The 17,479-nt window shown below is 43.5% G+C and overlaps 10 non-coding genes across 10 annotated transcripts; all 10 read left to right on the top strand.

The window, feature by feature from the left end:
* The first annotated feature begins 3,915 nt into the window (after positions 1-3,915).
* LOC141150592 (U2 spliceosomal RNA) lies at positions 3,916-4,105 on the top strand. The gene has a single exon (XR_012246750.1). It is a non-coding gene; the product is annotated as a U2 spliceosomal RNA (small nuclear RNA).
* A 1,115-nt stretch (positions 4,106-5,220) lies between these two features.
* LOC141150077 (U2 spliceosomal RNA) lies at positions 5,221-5,411 on the top strand. The gene has a single exon (XR_012246347.1). It is a non-coding gene; the product is annotated as a U2 spliceosomal RNA (small nuclear RNA).
* Positions 5,412-7,849: 2,438 nt separating this feature from the next.
* Positions 7,850-8,037, top strand: LOC141150310 (U2 spliceosomal RNA). The gene has a single exon (XR_012246562.1). It is a non-coding gene; the product is annotated as a U2 spliceosomal RNA (small nuclear RNA).
* A 1,115-nt stretch (positions 8,038-9,152) lies between these two features.
* On the top strand, positions 9,153-9,343 carry LOC141274644 (U2 spliceosomal RNA). The gene has a single exon (XR_012322915.1). It is a non-coding gene; the product is annotated as a U2 spliceosomal RNA (small nuclear RNA).
* Positions 9,344-10,458: 1,115 nt separating this feature from the next.
* On the top strand, positions 10,459-10,649 carry LOC141149696 (U2 spliceosomal RNA). The gene has a single exon (XR_012245985.1). It is a non-coding gene; the product is annotated as a U2 spliceosomal RNA (small nuclear RNA).
* Positions 10,650-11,764: 1,115 nt separating this feature from the next.
* Positions 11,765-11,955, top strand: LOC141274643 (U2 spliceosomal RNA). Its single transcript, XR_012322914.1, has one exon. It is a non-coding gene; the product is annotated as a U2 spliceosomal RNA (small nuclear RNA).
* A 1,115-nt stretch (positions 11,956-13,070) lies between these two features.
* Positions 13,071-13,261, top strand: LOC141150075 (U2 spliceosomal RNA). Its single transcript, XR_012246345.1, has one exon. It is a non-coding gene; the product is annotated as a U2 spliceosomal RNA (small nuclear RNA).
* Positions 13,262-14,376: 1,115 nt separating this feature from the next.
* On the top strand, positions 14,377-14,567 carry LOC141274642 (U2 spliceosomal RNA). Its single transcript, XR_012322913.1, has one exon. It is a non-coding gene; the product is annotated as a U2 spliceosomal RNA (small nuclear RNA).
* Positions 14,568-15,682: 1,115 nt separating this feature from the next.
* On the top strand, positions 15,683-15,873 carry LOC141274641 (U2 spliceosomal RNA). Its single transcript, XR_012322912.1, has one exon. It is a non-coding gene; the product is annotated as a U2 spliceosomal RNA (small nuclear RNA).
* A 1,115-nt stretch (positions 15,874-16,988) lies between these two features.
* LOC141274639 (U2 spliceosomal RNA) lies at positions 16,989-17,179 on the top strand. The gene has a single exon (XR_012322910.1). It is a non-coding gene; the product is annotated as a U2 spliceosomal RNA (small nuclear RNA).
* Positions 17,180-17,479: the final 300 nt, after the last annotated feature.

Here is a 17,479-nt window from a genome sequence, read left to right as displayed (position 1 = left end):
TCGCATGGACCGGAGCGGAGGGGTCCTCCTTCTGGGAGGGTATCCTCCGTGTCGATGGTTCCCGATACCGATCCTGTTGGGCTGGAGGGTGGTGCCCCTGTGCGGTTGGCTACAGGGGACCACGCAGCGATGGCCTCAGGATCTTCCAGGGCGATTAGCCAGCCAGATGAGGGGGCTTTGCTTCTAGGTGGCGAACATCAGGGAATCTGTGTTGGTGATCTTATCCTGATGAACCAGTCTCTCCCCCTGGAGGAGGTGGAGGAAGAGGAGGACTGCACCAGTGACCTAGTGGAGTCTGCCCCGAAAAAGAGACGGAATGTCGAAGCCCCAGCGTCTCCTGGAATGTGGCTGGGAACCGTGACCTACGAGGGGGCAACCGCCGGCTCACAGAATATCGAGTCATTTGGGTCCTCTAGCCCGGATGTCCTGGAGCAATTTGGCATACAGGGCTTTGAGTCAGGTGTCCTCATGGAAGATCCACCACCCTGACCTATGAATGCCCACATTAAGACTTGTCTCACTGAATGTGAGGTCATTAAAGAGCCCAGTTCGTAGGGCTGCTCTATTTAAGTACTTAGAAACCACTGACTTTGACATATGTTTATTACAGGAATGCGGGATACAACATGCACTAAATTATAATGACATCAAGACAGATTGGAGACTGGGGCCCTCCATCTGGTCTGGCTCCAATGACAACAAGTCAGCGGGGGTGGGCTTCCTCTGTCGTGGGAGAAATATTGCTATAAATACTGTCACAGAAATAGTACCAGGCAGAGTGGTTTTAGTGCATTTTAAATTTAATGGTTTTACCCTACGTGTAATGAATGTTTATGCTTCCCCTGATAAGCAAGAGAGAATTAATTTATTTGGGATATTGCCATTGTACTGTACTGGGTCATCTCCCCTGATCGTAGGGGGTGATTTTAATTGTCTTTGTGCTAGTGAACAACGAGCGGGGGGTGACCCTTTACGCAAATTGGATAAGTCATGTCATCTATTGAAAGATTTTATAACTGATTTTAAATTATGCGATGCGTGGAGGTCACTCCTGCCGACGGACCCTGGTTATACGTGGTCCGGAAGAGGGGTGTCCTCCAGGATCGATTTTATTTTCCTATCAGATGATTTTAACCCTGTAAAATGTGTTTTAACATCAAATATATTTTCTGACCATAAGGGCTTGGAGGTGCACCTAGAATACCGGGATGAACAGAGGGTCAACAGGGGCCTCTGGCGTCTAAGTACTTACCTGCTGGAGGACCCTCTGATTCGACAAGACTTTGGTAAAGCCTATCAAGCCTGGCGGCGACAAAAACCTTCTGATGCCCCTATGGTAACCTGGTGGGAAAATTTGAAAAAAAAAGTCAGAATGTTTTTTATAAAAGCAGGGAGACGTAAAGCTAGAGAGAAAAAAAGATGTTTTAGTGATCTTAACACCAAACTACAAACACTTTTTAAATTCAAAGAGCTAGGGGTGGAGGTGGGAGATGATATTGCTAGCCTAAAAACTGAAATTCAGAACTGCATAGACACAAAGGGGAAAGAGGTTATTTTTAACTCTAGAGTGCAGCACTTGGAGGAGGGGGAGAAGTGCTCTCGCTTCTTCTTCAAAAAAGTCATGGATAAAAGAGAAGTGATCACAAATCTAGAGGGTGAAACATCTATGCAGGGAATGTTGAATGCTACTTTTAACTTTTATAAGCATCTTTTTAGTAAAAAGTGTATAGATGAGTCCTTTTTATCTGATGCTCTTAATGATCTCGATTTTAAGTTAAATTTTACAGACCAGGAGTTTTTAGAACGCGATATTGTTTTAGAGGAATTATTTTATGTTTTTAAAAGTTTCTCTAAGGGCAATGCACCTGGGTGTGATGGACTACCTGTAGAGTTTTATCTTACTTTTTGGGACATTTTAAAAGAGGACCTTTTTATGCTTTTTAAAGAAGTTTTTATTTGTGAACAGTTGCCATTTTCGTGGAGGAGAGGAGTGGTGTCTTTGATATATAAAAAAGGTGATCGCAGTGCTCTAGCGAATTGGAGACCCATAACTCTCCTAAACGTCGATTACAAGGTACTTGCTAAGGTGATTGCAAACCGGCTCAGGAATGTCATTGCCAAACTAATCCAGCCTGAGCAGGTATGTAGTGTACCAGGCAGAAGTATTTCAGAGGTTTTAAACGTATTAAGGGATGTAATTTGGTATTCCAGAGACCGGGGTCAAAATGTAGCTCTTTTAGCCCTAGATTTTGAAAAAGCTTTCGATAGAGTCTCTCATAGATTTCTTTTTAGAGTTTTAAAAAGAATGGGTATCCCTAATATGCTTTTAAATTGTATTAAGATTTTATATAAAAATTGTTTTAGTCAAATTTCTCTTAATGGCTTTTTAACAGATGGAGTTCCCCTTGAGTCCGGAGTGAAGCAGGGATGCCCCTTGTCGCCCATCCTATTCATCTGCGCCATGGAGCCCCTGCTGAGCGCAATAAGGAAAGACAAAGTGATTAGAGGGGTTCCTGTTCCTGGCGGAGGTGGCAGTGATGTGAGAGTCTTTGGCTACATGGATGACGTGACGGTTGTGTGCGTGGACCCTGCTTCCCTCCGGAGGGCGGTGTTGCGCATTGATTTTTTTTCCCAGGCATCCGGTTTTAAACTTAATTTAAATAAATCTGAATGTCTGACTTTGGGATCCTGGGACACCGCCCAACTCCCGCAGCTCACTATAAAACGAGACAATGTAAAAATTCTTGGAGTTGTTTTTAACGAGGAGAATGTGGGAACTCAAAGCTGGGAGAATGTCATAGAAAAAATGTCAAAGAAAATATCATTTTGGGGTTTGAGGTCCCTAACAATGGAGGGGAAAATTTTAATTATAAAATCAGTGTTGTTACCCCTCATACTGTATATAGCTATGGTGTACCCCCCCTCTGATGTTTTAATTAAAAAAATGACTAGGATGATCTTTATGTTTTTATGGAACTCCAAAATGGAAAAATTAAGGCGAGAAATAATGAGGAAGAATAAAATGAACGGCGGAAGGGATGTCCCCGACTTACATATTTATTTGTATTTAAATTATTTCTGCTTTTGTTTCAAACATTTTAATGGTAATAGTGCGCTAAGTTATTTTTTAAAATATACTTGTGGGATGATTTTTAAAAGATGGTTTAAGTTGTCGTTGAATTCCCCTGTTTTACTATGCCCCCCCAAACACCAAGCAATCTTAGAAAAGACTGTTCGATTTTATAGCCTTGGTGATTTTAATATGGACATTTTTAAAGACCGCAAGAAGCTTTTATCTTTTCTGAGGAGGAATTAAGATGTGACCCCCATAGTAAATTTCTCAGAAGAGAGGTCGAAGCAAGTTTGGAAGAATGTCTTCGGAAAATTTTTAGCAAATGGACATAAGGACATCGCATGGATGGTGGTCCACCAGTGCCTCCCCACCAGAGAGTTTCAACACAGGAGAGGCCTGGTGGCCAGAGCCAAATGCCCCAGAGACTCATGTGTTAATGACGAAACCACCTTGCACCTTATGTGGAATTGCCCATTTGCACAGGAACTTTGGCACAAAGTTGGGATTCTTTTAAAATGGACTTGCGGTTTAAGAGATTTTAACCATGAATATGTTTTATATGGCCTTTTTAAATGTCCGACCCCTCAACAGTATTGTATATGTTGGTGTATGATTAACTGTTTTAAAGACGCCCTTTGGAAGGCACGCAATATTTTACTTTTTAAACGTGATGCTATTTCTGTGAAGGATTGTCTTAAAATTGCTTTTAGTCAGATGTATATTTATTACTTGAGGGATGTCAAATGTATTGGGAGAAGGGATGCTAATCGTATATGGGGTTTTTATGGGTGGAATTCTGTGTTTTATTAATGTATTTGTGTTGCTGTTTTTGATTGTAAACCATCTTTTACGCACATAATAAAATATGTTGAAACCTGATCTGTTCTTATCAGTTTAATATCTGATACGTCCCCTATCTGGGGACCATATATTAAATGGATTTTTAGAACAGGGAGATGGAAAAAGAGCTTGCTCTGTCCACTCCACGCATTGACCTGGTATTGCAGTATCTCCAGGACCGGTGCACCCCTTCTTTAATGCAGTTTCTAAAATCAGAAAGAATTGAATTCAATGTTTTTTGTTCATTTTGCTTGTTTGTCGGATTTTGGGATGGACTCTTTGGCTTTGCTTTTCTTCTCCTCATTGGATTTTTCATGTTCAAAGTTGCAGAAGCCAGATTACAAGCTCATTTTGGTTCAACTTCAGCAACTGTGCATTGCATTGCCATGTAATGTGATGCAATGCTATCTTTCTAGCTCTCCCTTTTTACTTCCTTTTGGATAAACAGACATATTAGGCAAGCATTTTGGAGCTTTCACCTAAATAACTACAGGTGGTGAGATAAGCTGCACAATATAATTGACCTTTCAGTATATTGTTGCACACACACCATCTATTTAGCAAATGCCCTTGTTATCAACAGCAGCCTTTTAAACTCACCTGAGCTAACAGGTATGTGCGCTGGTTACTCTGCTGCGCTTAAAATTTCTTTTTTGGTTTGCTACAATGCCTTTTCTGAAACGTTGTCTCCTTCTGCTGGAACACTGACTTCTTTCATTTAATGCCTGCAGACTATAAAAGAGAACCCAACCCAAAAAGTTTGGTTGATTAGTCTGTGGCATTCTGTTAAACTGTTGCTTATGGCGGTCTCTGTGAGCTTCTCAGCGACATTCAGCCAGCCAGGTATCCTGCCTGCAGTAGATGGAATGTGGCAATGGAACGCTGGCTGCGCGTGTCATAATAGGCTCTGAGCCTTTATATACCTGTGCACAGCAGCAGCCACCTTCAGTCTGCTGCTGGACAGCCAGCAGCAGCAGCAGCAGGAGAGGTATGTAATCAGGAGCCCTCCTGCTAAGGGTAGACAGCTGCTCGTTCCACCCCACCCCCCGCCTTAATTGGTTCTCCTCCCTTCCAACGGTGTTGAGGCGGGTGGGAACAGCAGGGGGTGAAGGTGCTGTGTTTAAAGAGGTGGAGTTATGCAGATCTAAAACGCGTGGATTGCAGCAGCAGCAAGCCGAAAAGTGCAGGCATGTAAGGGATCTAGAGGTTGACAACATGTCTTCTTAACGGGAGTCCAGGAGCTCATCTCCACAAATGGACTTTTCAGGATCCTTGGGTGGCTCCGTAGTTTGAAACCAATTCTGGTTATCGCTTCTCGGCCTTTTGGCTAAGATCAAGTGTAGTATCTGTTCTTATCAGTTTAATATCTGATACCTCCCCTATCTGGGGACCATATATTAAATGGATTTTTAGAACAGGGAGATGGAAAAAGAGCTTGCTCTGTCCACTCCACACATTGACCTGGTATTGCAGTATCTCCAGGACCGGTGCACCCCTTCTTTAATGCAGTTTCTAAAATCAGAAAGAATTGAATTCAATGTTTTTTGTTCATTTTGCTTGTTTGTCGGATTTTGGGATGGACTCTTTGGCTTTGCTTTTCTTCTCCTCATTGGATTTTTCATGTTCAAAGTTGCAGAAGCCAGATTACAAGCTCATTTTGGTTCAACTTCAGCAACTGTGCATTGCATTGCCATGTAATGTGATGCAATGCTATCTTTCTAGCTCTCCCTTTTTACTTCCTTTTGGATAAACAGACATATTAGGCAAGCATTTTGGAGCTTTCACCTAAATAACTACAGGTGGTGAGATAATCTGCACAATATAATTGACCTTTCAGTATATTGTTGCACACACACCATCTATTTAGCAAATGCCCTTGTTATCAACAGCAGCCTTTTAAACTCACCTGAGCTAACAGGTATGTGCGCTGGTTACTCTGCTGCGCTTAAAATTTCTTTTTTGGTTTGCTACAATGCCTTTTCTGAAACGTTGTCTCCTTCTGCTGGAACACTGACTTCTTTCATTTAATGCCTGCAGACTATAAAAGAGAACCCAACCCAAAAAGTTTGGTTGATTAGTCTGTGGCATTCTGTTAAACTGTTGCTTATGGCGGTCTCTGTGAGCTTCTCAGCGACATTCAGCCAGCCAGGTATCCTGCCTGCAGTAGATGGAATGTGGCAATGGAACGCTGGCTGCGCGTGTCATAATAGGCTCTGAGCCTTTATATACCTGTGCACAGCAGCAGCCACCTTCAGTCTGCTGCTGGACAGCCAGCAGCAGCAGCAGCAGGAGAGGTATGTAATCAGGAGCCCTCCTGCTAAGGGTAGACAGCTGCTCGTTCCACCCCACCCCCCGCCTTAATTGGTTCTCCTCCCTTCCAACGGTGTTGAGGCGGGTGGGAACAGCAGGGGGTGAAGGTGCTGTGTTTAAAGAGGTGGAGTTATGCAGATCTAAAACGCGTGGATTGCAGCAGCAGCAAGCCGAAAAGTGCAGGCATGTAAGGGATCTAGAGGTTGACAACATGTCTTCTTAACGGGAGTCCAGGAGCTCATCTCCACAAATGGACTTTTCAGGATCCTTGGGTGGCTCCGTAGTTTGAAACCAATTCTGGTTATCGCTTCTCGGCCTTTTGGCTAAGATCAAGTGCAGTGATCTAGCGGTTGCTGCCTTGGTCTTGACTGGGAGGTGCTTGGGGTACCCGGCTCCTTGGCCTGGGGGGATCGCTACACTCTTCGGTGGAGCTAAACCCCCCTGCTGCTATTAGGGAGTCGGATTAGTCCCTGGGCAACGAGAGGCGATCACCTTGTCACCACACATAGCTGTGGGGGGCAACTGTCGCCACACATAGCTGTGGTGGCAACATTTGGAGGATTAAAAGGAAAAACGGAAGGAAAACGGATTGTTGAGATGGAGTTTTGGAAAAAGAAGAGATGCTTACGTTTTTTTGTGAAACGGGAGACGGAAGAAACTTTTTTGGAAGAAAAATGGATTCTGGAAATTTTGAGGAAACATGAAGTTTTGGAGAAGGATATCTACTGTATGCAAGAAATAAAGCAAGGTAAAGTTTGTGATGTGACTCTAGTTTCTGAGGAAAAGTGCATTCATTTTTTCAAATGCTGGAGTGAAGAGGATTCTGGGAAAATTGGAGTAAGTGCATCATTCATGGGGAAACCGAAGAGTGTGATAATTTACATGGACAATCCGTTTGTGGAAATAGAGGAGATAATGGTTTTTTTGGAATCTAAATGTAAGATGGTAAAGTTTCAGAAATTATACAGGAACAAAGTTGGTATTTGGAACGGAAAGAGACGTTTTTTGGTGTGGACAACAGGAGAAGAAAATTTGCATAATGGGAGGATTATGGTAAACGGGAGTTCTGGCTATTGTTACATGGAAAGCAGCAAAGGAACTTTTGAAAAGAACTTTGGAGGACAAAAGGAAGATATTGGTGATAAAATGAAGAAGGAAGTTGATGCGATAATTATAGAGGAGAATAAGCAGGGAAAAGAAGTTGAAAGTTTAAAGGTGAAGAAAAAGGTAACGGTACAGGAAAATTGTGGATCAAGGAAAGTATCTGGTGAAAAGAAAGAAGTAAAAGAGGAAAAGGGTAAAGTTTTGGAGAAGGTGGTGACTTTCAGAGATGATGAGGAAGAGTATGATTGGGAACAGATGCGGTTAGAGCATGAGGAGGAAGAAAAGAAGTTAAGGGGTTTTGTTGGGAGGAAAGTAAAAGGGAAAAAGGGGATATTTAGTTTGGGAAACCGGGTGAAGTAATGTCAGTTGTGATTTGTTTGGAAACTGTTGAAACTGTAAAGGAATTGTTATGTTTAACTTTATATATATTAATTCAAATGAAAAAATATAAATATAATATCTAAACACGATGATGGAACTAAAATCTTGAGTTTAGTGATATATGATTTAAGATTATAAAACTTAATTTCTGAGTGTTTGGAAGAAAAAAAAAAAAATCTGTTCTTATCAGTTTAATATCTGATACGTCCCCTATCTGGGGACCATATATTAAATGGATTTTTAGAACAGGGAGATGGAAAAAGAGCTTGCTCTGTCCACTCCACGCATTGACCTGGTATTGCAGTATCTCCAGGACCGGTGCACCCCTTCTTTAATGCAGTTTCTAAAATCAGAAAGAATTGAATTCAATGTTTTTTGTTCATTTTGCTTGTTTGTCGGATTTTGGGATGGACTCTTTGGCTTTGCTTTTCTTCTCCTCATTGGATTTTTCATGTTCAAAGTTGCAGAAGCCAGATTACAAGCTCATTTTGGTTCAACTTCAGCAACTGTGCATTGCATTGCCATGTAATGTGATGCAATGCTATCTTTCTAGCTCTCCCTTTTTACTTCCTTTTGGATAAACAGACATATTAGGCAAGCATTTTGGAGCTTTCACCTAAATAACTACAGGTGGTGAGATAAGCTGCACAATATAATTGACCTTTCAGTATATTGTTGCACACACACCATCTATTTAGCAAATGCCCTTGTTATCAACAGCAGCCTTTTAAACTCACCTGAGCTAACAGGTATGTGCGCTGGTTACTCTGCTGCGCTTAAAATTTCTTTTTTGGTTTGCTACAATGCCTTTTCTGAAACGTTGTCTCCTTCTGCTGGAACACTGACTTCTTTCATTTAATGCCTGCAGACTATAAAAGAGAACCCAACCCAAAAAGTTTGGTTGATTAGTCTGTGGCATTCTGTTAAACTGTTGCTTATGGCGGTCTCTGTGAGCTTCTCAGCGACATTCAGCCAGCCAGGTATCCTGCCTGCAGTAGATGGAATGTGGCAATGGAACGCTGGCTGCGCGTGTCATAATAGGCTCTGAGCCTTTATATACCTGTGCACAGCAGCAGCCACCTTCAGTCTGCTGCTGGACAGCCAGCAGCAGCAGCAGCAGGAGAGGTATGTAATCAGGAGCCCTCCTGCTAAGGGTAGACAGCTGCTCGTTCCACCCCACCCCCCGCCTTAATTGGTTCTCCTCCCTTCCAACGGTGTTGAGGCGGGTGGGAACAGCAGGGGGTGAAGGTGCTGTGTTTAAAGAGGTGGAGTTATGCAGATCTAAAACGCGTGGATTGCAGCAGCAGCAAGCCGAAAAGTGCAGGCATGTAAGGGATCTAGAGGTTGACAACATGTCTTCTTAACGGGAGTCCAGGAGCTCATCTCCACAAATGGACTTTTCAGGATCCTTGGGTGGCTCCGTAGTTTGAAACCAATTCTGGTTATCGCTTCTCGGCCTTTTGGCTAAGATCAAGTGTAGTATCTGTTCTTATCAGTTTAATATCTGATACGTCCCCTATCTGGGGACCATATATTAAATGGATTTTTAGAACAGGGAGATGGAAAAAGAGCTTGCTCTGTCCACTCCACGCATTGACCTGGTATTGCAGTATCTCCAGGACCGGTGCACCCCTTCTTTAATGCAGTTTCTAAAATCAGAAAGAATTGAATTCAATGTTTTTTGTTCATTTTGCTTGTTTGTCGGATTTTGGGATGGACTCTTTGGCTTTGCTTTTCTTCTCCTCATTGGATTTTTCATGTTCAAAGTTGCAGAAGCCAGATTACAAGCTCATTTTGGTTCAACTTCAGCAACTGTGCATTGCATTGCCATGTAATGTGATGCAATGCTATCTTTCTAGCTCTCCCTTTTTACTTCCTTTTGGATAAACAGACATATTAGGCAAGCATTTTGGAGCTTTCACCTAAATAACTACAGGTGGTGAGATAAGCTGCACAATATAATTGACCTTTCAGTATATTGTTGCACACACACCATCTATTTAGCAAATGCCCTTGTTATCAACAGCAGCCTTTTAAACTCACCTGAGCTAACAGGTATGTGCGCTGGTTACTCTGCTGCGCTTAAAATTTCTTTTTTGGTTTGCTACAATGCCTTTTCTGAAACGTTGTCTCCTTCTGCTGGAACACTGACTTCTTTCATTTAATGCCTGCAGACAATAAAAGAGAACCCAACCCAAAAAGTTTGGTTGATTAGTCTGTGGCATTCTGTTAAACTGTTGCTTATGGCGGTCTCTGTGAGCTTCTCAGCGACATTCAGCCAGCCAGGTATCCTGCCTGCAGTAGATGGAATGTGGCAATGGATCGCTGGCTGCGCGTGTCATAATAGGCTCTGAGCCTTTATATACCTGTGCACAGCAGCAGCCACCTTCAGTCTGCTGCTGGACAGCCAGCAGCAGCAGCAGCAGGAGAGGTATGTAATCAGGAGCCCTCCTGCTAAGGGTAGACAGCTGCTCGTTCCACCCCACCCCCCGCCTTAATTGGTTCTCCTCCCTTCCAACGGTGTTGAGGCGGGTGGGAACAGCAGGGGGTGAAGGTGCTGTGTTTAAAGAGGTGGAGTTATGCAGATCTAAAACGCGTGGATTGCAGCAGCAGCAAGCCGAAAAGTGCAGGCATGTAAGGGATCTAGAGGTTGACAACATGTCTTCTTAACGGGAGTCCAGGAGCTCATCTCCACAAATGGACTTTTCAGGATCCTTGGGTGGCTCCGTAGTTTGAAACCAATTCTGGTTATCGCTTCTCGGCCTTTTGGCTAAGATCAAGTGTAGTATCTGTTCTTATCAGGTTAATATCTGATACGTCCCCTATCTGGGGACCATATATTAAATGGATTTTTAGAACAGGGAGATGGAAAAAGAGCTTGCTCTGTCCACTCCACGCATTGACCTGGTATTGCAGTATCTCCAGGACCGGTGCACCCCTTCTTTAATGCAGTTTCTAAAATCAGAAAGAATTGAATTCAATGTTTTTTGTTCATTTTGCTTGTTTGTCGGATTTTGGGATGGACTCTTTGGCTTTGCTTTTCTTCTCCTCATTGGATTTTTCATGTTCAAAGTTGCAGAAGCCAGATTACAAGCTCATTTTGGTTCAACTTCAGGAACTGTGCATTGCATTGCCATGTAATGTGATGCAATGCTATCTTTCTAGCTCTCCCTTTTTACTTCCTTTTGGATAAACAGACATATTAGGCAAGCATTTTGGAGCTTTCACCTAAATAACTACAGGTGGTGAGATAAGCTGCACAATATAATTGACCTTTCAGTATATTGTTGCACACACACCATCTATTTAGCAAATGCCCTTGTTATCAACAGCAGCCTTTTAAACTCACCTGAGCTAACAGGTATGTGCGCTGGTTACTCTGCTGCGCTTAAAATTTCTTTTTTGGTTTGCTACAATGCCTTTTCTGAAACGTTGTCTCCTTCTGCTGGAACACTGACTTCTTTCATTTAATGCCTGCAGACTATAAAAGAGAACCCAACCCAAAAAGTTTGGTTGATTAGTCTGTGGCATTCTGTTAAACTGTTGCTTATGGCGGTCTCTGTGAGCTTCTCAGCGACATTCAGCCAGCCAGGTATCCTGCCTGCAGTAGATGGAATGTGGCAATGGAACGCTGGCTGCGCGTGTCATAATAGGCTCTGAGCCTTTATATACCTGTGCACAGCAGCAGCCACCTTCAGTCTGCTGCTGGACAGCCAGCAGCAGCAGCAGCAGGAGAGGTATGTAATCAGGAGCCCTCCTGCTAAGGGTAGACAGCTGCTCGTTCCACCCCACCCCCCGCCTTAATTGGTTCTCCTCCCTTCCAACGGTGTTGAGGCGGGTGGGAACAGCAGGGGGTGAAGGTGCTGTGTTTAAAGAGGTGGAGTTATGCAGATCTAAAACGCGTGGATTGCAGCAGCAGCAAGCCGAAAAGTGCAGGCATGTAAGGGATCTAGAGGTTGACAACATGTCTTCTTAACGGGAGTCCAGGAGCTCATCTCCACAAATGGACTTTTCAGGATCCTTGGGTGGCTCCGTAGTTTGAAACCAATTCTGGTTATCGCTTCTCGGCCTTTTGGCTAAGATCAAGTGTAGTATCTGTTCTTATCAGTTTAATATCTGATACGTCCCCTATCTGGGGACCATATATTAAATGGATTTTTAGAACAGGGAGATGGAAAAAGAGCTTGCTCTGTCCACTCCACGCATTGACCTGGTATTGCAGTATCTCCAGGACCGGTGCACCCCTTCTTTAATGCAGTTTCTAAAATCAGAAAGAATTGAATTCAATGTTTTTTGTTCATTTTGCTTGTTTGTCGGATTTTGGGATGGACTCTTTGGCTTTGCTTTTCTTCTCCTCATTGGATTTTTCATGTTCAAAGTTGCAGAAGCCAGATTACAAGCTCATTTTGGTTCAACTTCAGCAACTGTGCATTGCATTGCCATGTAATGTGATGCAATGCTATCTTTCTAGCTCTCCCTTTTTACTTCCTTTTGGATAAACAGACATATTAGGCAAGCATTTTGGAGCTTTCACCTAAATAACTACAGGTGGTGAGATAAGCTGCACAATATAATTGACCTTTCAGTATATTGTTGCACACACACCATCTATTTAGCAAATGCCCTTGTTATCAACAGCAGCCTTTTAAACTCACCTGAGCTAACAGGTATGTGCGCTGGTTACTCTGCTGCGCTTAAAATTTCTTTTTTGGTTTGCTACAATGCCTTTTCTGAAACGTTGTCTCCTTCTGCTGGAACACTGACTTCTTTCATTTAATGCCTGCAGACTATAAAAGAGAACCCAACCAAAAAAGTTTGGTTGATTAGTCTGTGGCATTCTGTTAAACTGTTGCTTATGGCGGTCTCTGTGAGCTTCTCAGCGACATTCAGCCAGCCAGGTATCCTGCCTGCAGTAGATGGAATGTGGCAATGGAACGCTGGCTGCGCGTGTCATAATAGGCTCTGAGCCTTTATATACCTGTGCACAGCAGCAGCCACCTTCAGTCTGCTGCTGGACAGCCAGCAGCAGCAGCAGCAGGAGAGGTATGTAATCAGGAGCCCTCCTGCTAAGGGTAGACAGCTGCTCGTTCCACCCCACCCCCCGCCTTAATTGGTTCTCCTCCCTTCCAACGGTGTTGAGGCGGGTGGGAACAGCAGGGGGTGAAGGTGCTGTGTTTAAAGAGGTGGAGTTATGCAGATCTAAAACGCGTGGATTGCAGCAGCAGCAAGCCGAAAAGTGCAGGCATGTAAGGGATCTAGAGGTTGACAACATGTCTTCTTAACGGGAGTCCAGGAGCTCATCTCCACAAATGGACTTTTCAGGATCCTTGGGTGGCTCCGTAGTTTGAAACCAATTCTGGTTATCGCTTCTCGGCCTTTTGGCTAAGATCAAGTGTAGTATCTGTTCTTATCAGTTTAATATCTGATACCTCCCCTATCTGGGGACCATATATTAAATGGATTTTTAGAACAGGGAGATGGAAAAAGAGCTTGCTCTGTCCACTCCACACATTGACCTGGTATTGCAGTATCTCCAGGACCGGTGCACCCCTTCTTTAATGCAGTTTCTAAAATCAGAAAGAATTGAATTCAATGTTTTTTGTTCATTTTGCTTGTTTGTCGGATTTTGGGATGGACTCTTTGGCTTTGCTTTTCTTCTCCTCATTGGATTTTTCATGTTCAAAGTTGCAGAAGCCAGATTACAAGCTCATTTTGGTTCAACTTCAGCAACTGTGCATTGCATTGCCATGTAATGTGATGCAATGCTATCTTTCTAGCTCTCCCTTTTTACTTCCTTTTGGATAAACAGACATATTAGGCAAGCATTTTGGAGCTTTCACCTAAATAACTACAGGTGGTGAGATAATCTGCACAATATAATTGACCTTTCAGTATATTGTTGCACACACACCATCTATTTAGCAAATGCCCTTGTTATCAACAGCAGCCTTTTAAACTCACCTGAGCTAACAGGTATGTGCGCTGGTTACTCTGCTGCGCTTAAAATTTCTTTTTTGGTTTGCTACAATGCCTTTTCTGAAACGTTGTCTCCTTCTGCTGGAACACTGACTTCTTTCATTTAATGCCTGCAGACTATAAAAGAGAACCCAACCCAAAAAGTTTGGTTGATTAGTCTGTGGCATTCTGTTAAACTGTTGCTTATGGCGGTCTCTGTGAGCTTCTCAGCGACATTCAGCCAGCCAGGTATCCTGCCTGCAGTAGATGGAATGTGGCAATGGAACGCTGGCTGCGCGTGTCATAATAGGCTCTGAGCCTTTATATACCTGTGCACAGCAGCAGCCACCTTCAGTCTGCTGCTGGACAGCCAGCAGCAGCAGCAGCAGGAGAGGTATGTAATCAGGAGCCCTCCTGCTAAGGGTAGACAGCTGCTCGTTCCACCCCACCCCCCGCCTTAATTGGTTCTCCTCCCTTCCAACGGTGTTGAGGCGGGTGGGAACAGCAGGGGGTGAAGGTGCTGTGTTTAAAGAGGTGGAGTTATGCAGATCTAAAACGCGTGGATTGCAGCAGCAGCAAGCCGAAAAGTGCAGGCATGTAAGGGATCTAGAGGTTGACAACATGTCTTCTTAACGGGAGTCCAGGAGCTCATCTCCACAAATGGACTTTTCAGGATCCTTGGGTGGCTCCGTAGTTTGAAACCAATTCTGGTTATCGCTTCTCGGCCTTTTGGCTAAGATCAAGTGTAGTATCTGTTCTTATCAGTTTAATATCTGATACGTCCCCTATCTGGGGACCATATATTAAATGGATTTTTAGAACAGGGAGATGGAAAAAGAGCTTGCTCTGTCCACTCCACGCATTGACCTGGTATTGCAGTATCTCCAGGACCGGTGCACCCCTTCTTTAATGCAGTTTCTAAAATCAGAAAGAATTGAATTCAATGTTTTTTGTTCATTTTGCTTGTTTGTCGGATTTTGGGATGGACTCTTTGGCTTTGCTTTTCTTCTCCTCATTGGATTTTTCATGTTCAAAGTTGCAGAAGCCAGATTACAAGCTCATTTTGGTTCAACTTCAGCAACTGTGCATTGCATTGCCATGTAATGTGATGCAATGCTATCTTTCTAGCTCTCCCTTTTTACTTCCTTTTGGATAAACAGACATATTAGGCAAGCATTTTGGAGCTTTCACCTAAATAACTACAGGTGGTGAGATAAGCTGCACAATATAATTGACCTTTCAGTATATTGTTGCACACACACCATCTATTTAGCAAATGCCCTTGTTATCAACAGCAGCCTTTTAAACTCACCTGAGCTAACAGGTATGTGCGCTGGTTACTCTGCTGCGCTTAAAATTTCTTTTTTGGTTTGCTACAATGCCTTTTCTGAAACGTTGTCTCCTTCTGCTGGAACACTGACTTCTTTCATTTAATGCCTGCAGACAATAAAAGAGAACCCAACCCAAAAAGTTTGGTTGATTAGTCTGTGGCATTCTGTTAAACTGTTGCTTATGGCGGTCTCTGTGAGCTTCTCAGCGACATTCAGCCAGCCAGGTATCCTGCCTGCAGTAGATGGAATGTGGCAATGGATCGCTGGCTGCGCGTGTCATAATAGGCTCTGAGCCTTTATATACCTGTGCACAGCAGCAGCCACCTTCAGTCTGCTGCTGGACAGCCAGCAGCAGCAGCAGCAGGAGAGGTATGTAATCAGGAGCCCTCCTGCTAAGGGTAGACAGCTGCTCGTTCCACCCCACCCCCCGCCTTAATTGGTTCTCCTCCCTTCCAACGGTGTTGAGGCGGGTGGGAACAGCAGGGGGTGAAGGTGCTGTGTTTAAAGAGGTGGAGTTATGCAGATCTAAAACGCGTGGATTGCAGCAGCAGCAAGCCGAAAAGTGCAGGCATGTAAGGGATCTAGAGGTTGACAACATGTCTTCTTAACGGGAGTCCAGGAGCTCATCTCCACAAATGGACTTTTCAGGATCCTTGGGTGGCTCCGTAGTTTGAAACCAATTCTGGTTATCGCTTCTCGGCCTTTTGGCTAAGATCAAGTGTAGTATCTGTTCTTATCAGTTTAATATCTGATACGTCCCCTATCTGGGGACCATATATTAAATGGATTTTTAGAACAGGGAGATGGAAAAAGAGCTTGCTCTGTCCACTCCACGCATTGACCTGGTATTGCAGTATCTCCAGGACCGGTGCACCCCTTCTTTAATGCAGTTTCTAAAATCAGAAAGAATTGAATTCAATGTTTTTTGTTCATTTTGCTTGTTTGTCGGATTTTGGGATGGACTCTTTGGCTTTGCTTTTCTTCTCCTCATTGGATTTTTCATGTTCAAAGTTGCAGAAGCCAGATTACAAGCTCATTTTGGTTCAACTTCAGCAACTGTGCATTGCATTGCCATGTAATGTGATGCAATGCTATCTTTCTAGCTCTCCCTTTTTACTTCCTTTTGGATAAACAGACATATTAGGCAAGCATTTTGGAGCTTTCACCTAAATAACTACAGGTGGTGAGATAAGCTGCACAATATAATTGACCTTTCAGTATATTGTTGCACACACACCATCTATTTAGCAAATGCCCTTGTTATCAACAGCAGCCTTTTAAACTCACCTGAGCTAACAGGTATGTGCGCTGGTTACTCTGCTGCGCTTAAAATTTCTTTTTTGGTTTGCTACAATGCCTTTTCTGAAACGTTGTCTCCTTCTGCTGGAACACTGACTTCTTTCATTTAATGCCTGCAGACTATAAAAGAGAACCCAACCCAAAAAGTTTGGTTGATTAGTCTGTGGCATTCTGTTAAACTGTTGCTTATGGCGGTCTCTGTGAGCTTCTCAGCGACATTCAGCCAGCCAGGTATCCTGCCTGCAGTAGATGGAATGTGGCAATGGAACGCTGGCTGCGCGTGTCATAATAGGCTCTGAGCCTTTATATACCTGTGCACAGCAGCAGCCACCTTCAGTCTGCTGCTGGACAGCCAGCAGCAGCAGCAGCAGGAGAGGTATGTAATCAGGAGCCCTCCTGCTAAGGGTAGACAGCTGCTCGTTCCACCCCACCCCCCGCCTTAATTGGTTCTCCTCCCTTCCAACGGTGTTGAGGCGGGTGGGAACAGCAGGGGGTGAAGGTGCTGTGTTTAAAGAGGTGGAGTTATGCAGATCTAAAACGCGTGGATTGCAGCAGCAGCAAGCCGAAAAGTGCAGGCATGTAAGGGATCTAGAGGTTGACAACATGTCTTCTTAACGGGAGTCCAGGAGCTCATCTCCACAAATGGACTTTTCAGGATCCTTGGGTGGCTCCGTAGTTTGAAACCAATTCTGGTTATCGCTTCTCGGCCTTTTGGCTAAGATCAAGTGTAGTATCTGTTCTTATCAGTTTAATATCTGATACGTCCCCTATCTGGGGACCATATATTAAATGGATTTTTAGAACAGGGAGATGGAAAAAGAGCTTGCTCTGTCCACTCCACGCATTGACCTGGTATTGCAGTATCTCCAGGACCGGTGCACCCCTTCTTTAATGCAGTTTCTAAAATCAGAAAGAATTGAATTCAATGTTTTTTGTTCATTTTGCTTGTTTGTCGGATTTTGGGATGGACTCTTTGGCTTTGCTTTTCTTCTCCTCATTGGATTTTTCATGTTCAAAGTTGCAGAAGCCAGATTACAAGCTCATTTTGGTTCAACTTCAGCAACTGTGCATTGCATTGCCATGTAATGTGATGCAATGCTATCTTTCTAGCTCTCCCTTTTTACTTCCTTTTGGATAAACAGACATATTAGGCAAGCATTTTGGAGCTTTCACCTAAATAACTACA

Source organism: Phyllobates terribilis, unplaced genomic scaffold (assembly GCF_046119375.1).
Source record: "Phyllobates terribilis strain yellow unplaced genomic scaffold, ASM4611937v1 Scaffold_5__5_contigs__length_657084704, whole genome shotgun sequence".
Taxonomy (NCBI): Eukaryota; Metazoa; Chordata; class Amphibia; order Anura; family Dendrobatidae; genus Phyllobates; species Phyllobates terribilis.
The sequence above is the reverse complement of the archived record's forward strand: the minus strand, read 5'-3'. Positions and strand labels throughout refer to the sequence as shown.